The following is an 8,549-nucleotide window of genomic DNA, read 5'->3' as shown; positions in this document are numbered from 1 at the left end:
GACTCATCCACTTATTCGTTCACTTACCAAATCAAATATCCACTACGCGTAGAGAGTCCTGGGCTGAAAACCCGCACAGAACACGGAGACGTACCCCCATTCGCAGGGAGGTTAGATACCAGAGAGGGAGACAAGATGTAGATTACCTTACGGGCAGTTCCGCACAGGTCCTGTTAAAGTGTTTGCAGCTTCAGGGGAGAGAAGGGATCCAGAAATCGCTTGGATTCTCAGTGAAGTCTTCCCAGAGAAGGAGGTGCAAAATAGGCGGACTGGAAGAAACAAAAAAATTAACCTCGTGGGTAGATATGAAACGGAGCAGAGGTTCACAGATATTTAGACCCCGTTCTTTCTTGAAACGTCTAGAAAGTGAAACTGAAGCCAAATTACGGAGGGCCTTGAGTGTCAGTCTTCGGAGCTTGGCCGTACGGGGTTGACAGCGGGTGCCACGGACGGCTCGGACGAGGGCAAGGGCATAACCCAAGAGCCCTGGGAGGTGTAGGAGAGGTCGCAGCGAGGGAGATAGAAAGGCATGCGATTCTCCGGAGCAGTCACCGTAACCCAGGCGTAAACTCATAAACGGTAGACGCCGAGTAAGGGCGACACAGATGGCAGGGAGGAGTACGAGGGACACTAGAAAGGAAAACGCTCAGGGCTTCACCAGGGATTGGGTGCATTCCTTTCTCCCTCTAACAGAGGTTATCAGTAACCGGGCTAGTCGCTGGGCATCAAGAGTAAGCAAAACAGGCGTGATCTCTTCTTCCTCACGGACCACGGGGTAAACTTACCTACCTGAAACTGGATGGGAAAGGCGATGACGGCCATAAGCGAGAGGTGCGTGGTGTCACGTGAGCTACGGTAGGGGGACGTGATGAGCTGAGTAGGTAAGGGGACGCTTTCTTGACCAAGTGACACCTGAGAAGAGATGAGAAGGGTGAGGCGGCATCAGTCAGCTGCAAACTAAACAGAGGGACACTGCCTGCAGAGGGGCAGCACGGGCAATGCGCCGTTGTAAGTATGCAGGCCTGAGAGGAGACCATTGTGGGCAGGATGACTGAGAATGAAAGGAAGGAGCTGCAAGACGAGGCCGCAGAGATCACGCTCCACCATGCCCAGGCGATGCCCTGCCCTGCGGACTAGCACACCCAGAGAGAGAGTACCGGTGCACAGCCAGCCGAGAAGCCTGCTCGAGAATGCAAGGCAAGGCTGCTTCTTTCACCAAGAAAGTCTTGCCTGGTAAACTAAACGGTGTATCGATGGAGCGGACACGTGATTTTACATTCTGAAGCAGGCGCCCCGCCTTACGGAACGGCGACGGTTCTCAGGGGGGCCGGGCAGGAGCCGCTCCGCGCGTCTGTCCCAGGGACCCACCCGCCTGCGGGACCTCCGGCCGCCTCGCAGGAAGCTACGACGCCCAGTCCCGTGGCTACCTGTGCAGCGAGGTGTACTCCGCGGACGCGTGCCACACACACTTCAAGTGGGAGGGCGGCCTGAGTGGCAAGGCGAGAGGCCGGCCTGCCGCGCGTACCAAGAAGGCGCTCTTCGGCCTGGGCCTAGGTGCTTGCGCCGCCCCCCTGGGCCTACCGGGCTCTGAGGGCCCTGCCCTGGACCCCCTGCCCCCCGGCCCTTGGTTCAGTCACAGCAGAGGTGGCCACACCCACACCCTCTGTGACCTCGGCATTCCACCCTCCTGCAGCCCCGCCCGCCCCCCCCTCCGCCGGTTGCCCTGGGCTACGGAAGCTGCATCCTGGGGCCAGGGGGTTCCCAGGAGGCCAAGGGAAGACACGATGGCCTTAAATGAGTCGCAGAGGCCTTACGTGGGCTTGTGTGGTTGGGTTCACCTCTTACGTTTCACCGAACTCTGCGAGAAGACAGGGACCTGCAGCCTCACAGTTGGGCTCCACGGTAAGGTGTGCGGGACAGACCTCAAACTGACCCACGGCATGGAGCGACACCCGCCATCGAGAGGTCTACAAGAGAGCCGCTGCAGCTAGCCCACAGGTCCCAGAAACTAGATGCCTCTTTATGTAAGTGAGTTTTGGGGAGATTTGTTGCAAAGCATTATCGCAGCAAGAGCTGACTAATACAACGTTCTCCAAATCACTGCCATGTCCACGGCTGCCACCGTGCCTACGTGTAAGGCAACTGTGTCCTCGAACTTTGAGAACTCCTGAATTCTCGGTGCCTCTCCACACAATGTACGTGGCTAAGGTGTCCCCAGATAACTTCACTAACGTACCACCGAGACCGCCCTAAGCTTTTATTGAACGTAATGCAACGCTCTTTCTATTCGTTCTCTGTTTCTACGTGGGTAAAATGCTTTCCGTCACTCTAAAAGGATGGAAAATCGGCACAAAACACTCTGTGGATAGTTGTTTTTCACAAAGGAAAATCACAAACGAAACAGGCATTTCGCCGGGTGTAGAGCACTAACGCCCCCTAGTGCCTCTCAATGCCAAGTGGACAGAGGCACTTCATTAAATATCGAATCCCAGCTCTCTCCGCTTGAGAGGGAGAGCAAGCCATTCTCAGGTGGAGGAGGGATGTTTTCAGCAGCTATCTGCAACATTCTGTGGACCTGGCCACTGTGTAGCTACAAAGAAACCTTTTGTCTGAGGAAACTAACTAAAGAAACTTGAAAGTGGAGGAAGAGAGAAAGAATGAGACAACACCCTCATCTCGGTGACTCATCCACTTATTCGTTCACTTACCAAATCAAATATCCACTACGCGTAGAGAGTCCTGGGCTGAAAACCCACACAGAACACGGAGACGTACCCCCATTCGCAGGGAGGTTAGATACCAGAGAGGGAGACAAGATGTAGATACCTTACGCAGTTCCGCACATGTCCTGTTGAAGTGTTTGCAGCTTCAGGGGAGAGAAGGGATCCAGAAATCGCTTGGATTCTCAGTGAAGTCTTCCCAGAGAAGGAGGTGCAAAATAGGCGGACTGGAAGAAACAAAAAAATTAACCTCGTGGGTAGATATGAAACGGAGCAGAGGTTCACAGATATTTAGACCCCGTTCTTTCTTGAAACGTCTAGAAAGTGAAACTGAAGCCAAATTACGGAGGGCCTTGAGTGTCAGTCTTCGGAGCTTGGCCGTACGGGGTTGACAGCGGGTGCCACGGACGGCTCGGACGAGGGCAAGGGCATAACCCAAGAGCCCTGGGAGGTGTAGGAGAGGTCGCAGCGAGGGAGATAGAAAGGCATGCGATTCTCCGGAGCAGTCACCGTAACCCAGGCGTAAACTCATAAACGGTAGACGCCGAGTAAGGGCGACACAGATGGCAGGGAGGAGTACGAGGGACACTAGAAAGGAAAACGCTCAGGGCTTCACCAGGGATTGGGTGCATTCCTTTCTCCCTCTAACAGAGGTTATCAGTAACCGGGCTAGTCGCTGGGAATCAAGAGTAAGCAAAACAGGCGTGATCTCTTCTTCCTCACGGACCACGGGGTAAACTTACCTACCTGAACTGGATGGGAAAGGCGATGACGGCCATAAGCGAGAGGTGCGTGGTGTCACGTGAGCTACGGTAGGGGGACGTGATGAGCTGAGTAGGTAAGGGACGCTTTCTTGACCAAGTGACACCTGAGAAGAGATGAGAAGGGTGAGGCAGCATCAGTCAGCTGCAACTAAACAGAGGGACACTGCCTGCAGAGGGGCAGCACGGGCAATGCGCCGTTGTAAGTATGCAGGCCTGAGAGGAGGCCACTGTGGGCAGGATGACTGAGAATGAAAGGAAGGAGCTGCAAGACGAGGCCGCAGAGATCACGCTCCACCCTGCCCAGGCGATGCCCTGCCCTGCGGACTAGCACACCCAGAGAGAGAGTACCGTGCACAGCCAGCCGAGAAGCCTGCTCGAGAATGCAAGGCAAGGCTGCTTCTTTCACCAAGAAAGTCTTGCCTGGTAAACTAAACGGCGTATCGATGGAGCGGACACGTGATTTTACATTCTGAAGCAGGCGCCCCACCTTACGGAACGGCGACGGTTCTCAGGGGGGCCGGGCAGGAGCCGCTCCGCGCGTCTGTCCCAGGGACCCACCCGCCTGCGGGACCTCCGGCCGCCTCGCAGGAAGCTACGACGCCCAGTCCCGTGGCTACCTGTGCAGCGAGGTGTACTCCGCGGACGCGTGCCACACACACTTCAAGTGGGAGGGCGGCCTGAGTGGCAAGGCGAGAGGCCGGCCTGCCGCGCGTACCAAGAAGGCGCTCTTCGGCCTGGGCCTAGGTGCTTGCGCCGCCCCCCTGGGCCTACCGGGCTCTGAGGGCCCTGCCCTGGACCCCCTGCCCCCCTGCCCTTGGTTCAGTCACAGCAGAGGTGGCCACACCCACACCCTCTGTGACCTCGGCGTTCCACCCTCCTGCAGCCCCGCCCGCCCCCCCCTCCGCCGGTTGCCCTGGGCTACGGAAGCTGCATCCTGGGGCCAGGGGCTTCCCAGGAGGCCAAGGGAAGACACGAGGGCCTTAAATGAGTCGCAGAGGCCTTACGTGGGCTTGTGTGGTTGGGTTCACCTCTTACGTTTCACCGAACTCTGCGAGAAGACAGGGACCTGCAGCCTCACAGTTGGGCTCCACGGTAAGGTGTGCGGGACAGACCTCAAACTGACCCACGGCATGGAGCGACACCCGCCATCGAGAGGTCTACAAGAGAGCCGCTGCAGCTAGCCCACAGGTCCCAGAAACTAGATGCCTCTTTATGTAAGTGAGTTTTGGGGAGATTTGTTGCAAAGCATTATCGCAGCAAGAGCTGACTAGTACAACGTTCTCCAAATCACTGCCACGTCCACGGCTGCCACCGTGCCTACGTGTAAGGCAACTGTGTCCTCGAACTTTGAGAACTCCTGAATTCTCGGTGCCTCTCCAACACAATGTACGTGGCTAAGGTGTCCCCAGATAACTTCACTAACGTACCACCGAGACCGCCCTAAGCTTTTATTGAACGTAATGCAACGCTCTTTCTATTCGTTCTCTGTTTCTACGTGGGTAAAATGCTTTCCGTCACTCTAAAAGGATGGAAAATCGGCACAAAACACTCTGTGGATAGTTGTTTTTTCACAAAGGAAAATCACAAACGAAACAGGCATTTCGCCGGGTGTAGAGCACTAACGCCCCCTAGTGCCTCTCAATGCCAAGTGGACAGAGGCACTTCATTAATATCGAATCCCAGCTCTCTCCGCTTGAGAGGGAGAGCAAGCCATTCTCAGGTGGAGGAGGGATGTTTTCAGCAGCTATCTGCAACATTCTGTGGACCTGGCCACTGTGTAGCTACAAAGAAACCTTTTGTCTGAGGAAACTAACTAAAGAAACTTGAAAGTGGAGGAAGAGAGAAAGAATGAGACAACACCCTCATCTCGGTGACTCATCCACTTATTCGTTCACTTACCAAATCAAATATCCACTACGCGTAGAGAGTCTGGGCTGAAAACCCGCACAGAACACGGAGACGTACCCCATTCGCAGGGAGGTTAGATACCAGAGAGGGAGACAAGATGTAGATTACCTTACGGCAGTTCCGCACATGTCCTGTTAAAGTGTTTGCAGCTTCAGGGGAGAGAAGGGATCCAGAAATCGCTTGGATTCTCAGTGAAGTCTTCCCAGAGAAGGAGGTGCAAAATAGGCGGACTGGAAGAAACAAAAAAATTAACCTCGTGGGTAGATATGAAACGGAGCAGAGGTTCACAGATATTTAGACCCCGTTCTTTCTTGAAACGTCTAGAAAGTGAAACTGAAGCCAAATTACGGAGGGCCTTGAGTGTCAGTCTTCGGAGCTTGGCCGTACGGGTTGACAGCGGGTGCCACGGACGGCTCGGACGAGGGCAAGGGCATAACCCAAGAGCCCTGGGAGGTGTAGGAGAGGTCGCAGCGGGGAGATAGAAAGGCATGCGATTCTCCGGAGCAGTCACCGTAACCCAGGCGTAAACTCATAAACGGTAGACGCCGAGTAAGGGCGACACAGATGGCAGGGAGGAGTACGAGGGACACTAGAAAGGAAAACGCTCAGGGCTTCACCAGGGATTGGTGCATTCCTTTCTCCCTCTAACAGAGGTTATCAGTAACCGGGCTAGTCGCTGGGAATCAAGAGTAAGCAAAACAGGCGTGATCTCTTCTTCCTCACGGACCACGGGGTAAACTTACCTACCTGAAACTGGATGGGAAAGGCGATGACGGCCATAAGCGAGAGGTGCGTGGTGTCACGTGAGCTACGGTAGGGGGACGTGATGAGCTGAGTAGGTAAGGGGACGCTTTCTTGACCAAGTGACACCTGAGAAGAGATGAGAAGGGTGAGGCGGCATCAGTCAGCTGCAAACTAAACAGAGGGACACTGCCTGCAGAGGGGCAGCACGGGCAATGCGCCGTTGTAAGTATGCAGGCCTGAGAGGAGGCCACTGTGGGCAGGATGACTGAGAATGAAAGGAAGGAGCTGCAAGACGAGGCCGCAGAGATCACGCTCCACCCTGCCCAGGCGATGCCCTGCCCTGCGGACTAGCACACCCAATAGAGAGTACCGGTGCACAGCCAGCCGAGAAGCCTGCTCGAGAATGCAAGGCAAGGCTGCTTCTTTCACCAAGAAAGTCTTGCCTGGTAAACTAAACGGCGTATCGATGGAGCGGACACGTGATTTTACATTCTGAAGCAGGCGCCCCGCCTTACGGAACGGCGACGGTTCTCAGGGGGGCCGGGCAGGAGCCGCTCCGCGCGTCTGTCCCAGGGACCCACCCGCCTGCGGGACCTCCGGCCGCCTCGCAGGAAGCTACGACGCCCAGTCCCGTGGCTACCTGTGCAGCGAGGTGTACTCCGCGGACGCGTGCCACACACACTTCAAGTGGGAGGCGGCCTGAGTGGCAAGGCGAGAGGCCGGCCTGCCGCGCGTACCAAGAAGCGCTCTTCGGCCTGGGCCTAGGTGCTTGCGCCGCCCCCCTGGGCCTACCGGGCTCTGAGGGCCCTGCCCTGGACCCCCTGCCCCCTGCCCTTGGTTCAGTCACAGCAGAGGTGGCCACACCCACACCCTCTGTGACCTCGGCGTTCCACCCTCCTGCAGCCCCGCCCGCCCCCCCCTCCGCCGGTTGCCCTGGGCTACGGAAGCTGCATCCTGGGGCCAGGGGGTTCCCAGGAGGCCAAGGGAAGACACGAGGGCCTTAAATGAGTCGCAGAGGCCTTACGTGGGCTTGTGTGGTTGGGTTCACCTCTTACGTTTCACCGAACTCTGCGAGAAGACAGGGACCTGCAGCCTCACAGTTGGGCTCCACGGTAAGGTGTGCGGGACAGACCTCAAACTGACCCACGGCATGGAGCGACACCCGCCATCGAGAGGTCTACAAGAGAGCCGCTGCAGCTAGCCCACAGGTCCCAGAAAACTAGATGCCTCTTTATGTAAGTGAGTTTTGGGGAGATTTGTTGCAAAGCATTATCGCAGCAAGAGCTGACTAATACAACGTTCTCCCAAATCACTGCCACGTCCACGGCTGCCACCGTGCCTACGTGTAAGGCAACTGTGTCCTCGAACTTTGAGAACTCCTGAATTCTCGGTGCCTCTCCAACACAATGTACGTGGCTAAGGTGTCCCCAGATAACTTCACTAACGTACCACCGAGACCGCCCTAAGCTTTATTGAACGTAATGCAACGCTCTTTCTATTCGTTCTCTGTTTCTACGTGGGTAAAATGCTTTCCGTCACTCTAAAAGGATGGAAAATCGCACAAACACACTCTGGGATAGTTGTTTTTCACAAAGGAAAATCACAAACGAAACAGGCATTTCGCCGGGTGTAGAGCACTAACGCCCCCTAGTGCCTCTCAATGCCAAGTGGACAGAGGCACTTCATTAAATATCGAATCCAGCTCTCTCCGCTTGAGAGGGAGAGCAAGCCATTCTCAGGTGGAGGAGGGATGTTTTCAGCAGCTATCTGCAACATTCTGTGGACCTGGCCACTGTGTGTAGCTACAAAGAAACCTTTTGTCTGAGGAAACTAACTAAAGAAACTTGAAAGTGGAGGAAGAGAGAAAGAATGAGACAACACCCTCATCTCGGTGACTCATCCACTTATTCGTTCACTTACCAAATCAAATATCCACTACGCGTAGAGAGTCCTGGCTGAAAACCCGCACAGAACACGGAGACGTACCCCCATTCGCAGGGAGGTTCGATACCAGAGAGGGAGACAAGATGTAGATTACCTTACGGCAGTTCCGCACATGTCCTGTTAAAGTGTTTGCAGCTTCAGGGGAGAGAAGGGATCCAGAAATCGCTTGGATTCTCAGTGAAGTCTTCCCAGAGAAGGAGGTGCAAATAGGCGGACTGGAAGAAACAAAAAAATTAACCTCGTGGGTAGATATGAACGGAGCAGAGGTTCACAGATATTTAGACCCCGTTCTTTCTTGAAACGTCTAGAAAGTGAACTGAAGCCAATTACGGAGGGCCTTGAGTGTCAGTCTTCGGAGCTTGGCCGTACGGGTTGACAGCGGGTGCCACGGACGGCTCGGACGGGGCAAGGGCATAACCCAAGAGCCCTGGGAGGTGTAGGAGAGGTCGCAGCGAGGGAGATAGAAAGG

At 55.3% G+C, this 8,549-nt stretch overlaps 1 long non-coding RNA gene across 1 annotated transcript; it reads right to left on the bottom strand.

Moving 5' to 3' along the window:
• Window positions 1-3,572: 3,572 nt before the first annotated feature.
• On the bottom strand, window positions 3,573-8,281 carry LOC141277787 (uncharacterized). Its single transcript, XR_012329628.1, has 4 exons — window positions 8,175-8,281; window positions 6,140-6,262; window positions 5,501-5,622; window positions 3,573-3,588 (listed from the first exon to the last, which is right to left on the bottom strand). It is a non-coding gene; the product is annotated as an uncharacterized lncRNA (long non-coding RNA).
• Between the last annotated feature and the right edge of the window lie 268 nt (window positions 8,282-8,549).

Source organism: Tursiops truncatus, unplaced genomic scaffold (assembly GCF_011762595.2).
Source record: "Tursiops truncatus isolate mTurTru1 unplaced genomic scaffold, mTurTru1.mat.Y mat_scaffold_737_arrow_ctg1, whole genome shotgun sequence".
Lineage (NCBI taxonomy): Eukaryota > Metazoa > Chordata > Mammalia > Artiodactyla > Delphinidae > Tursiops > Tursiops truncatus.
The sequence above is the reverse complement of the archived record's forward strand: the minus strand, read 5'-3'. Positions and strand labels throughout refer to the sequence as shown.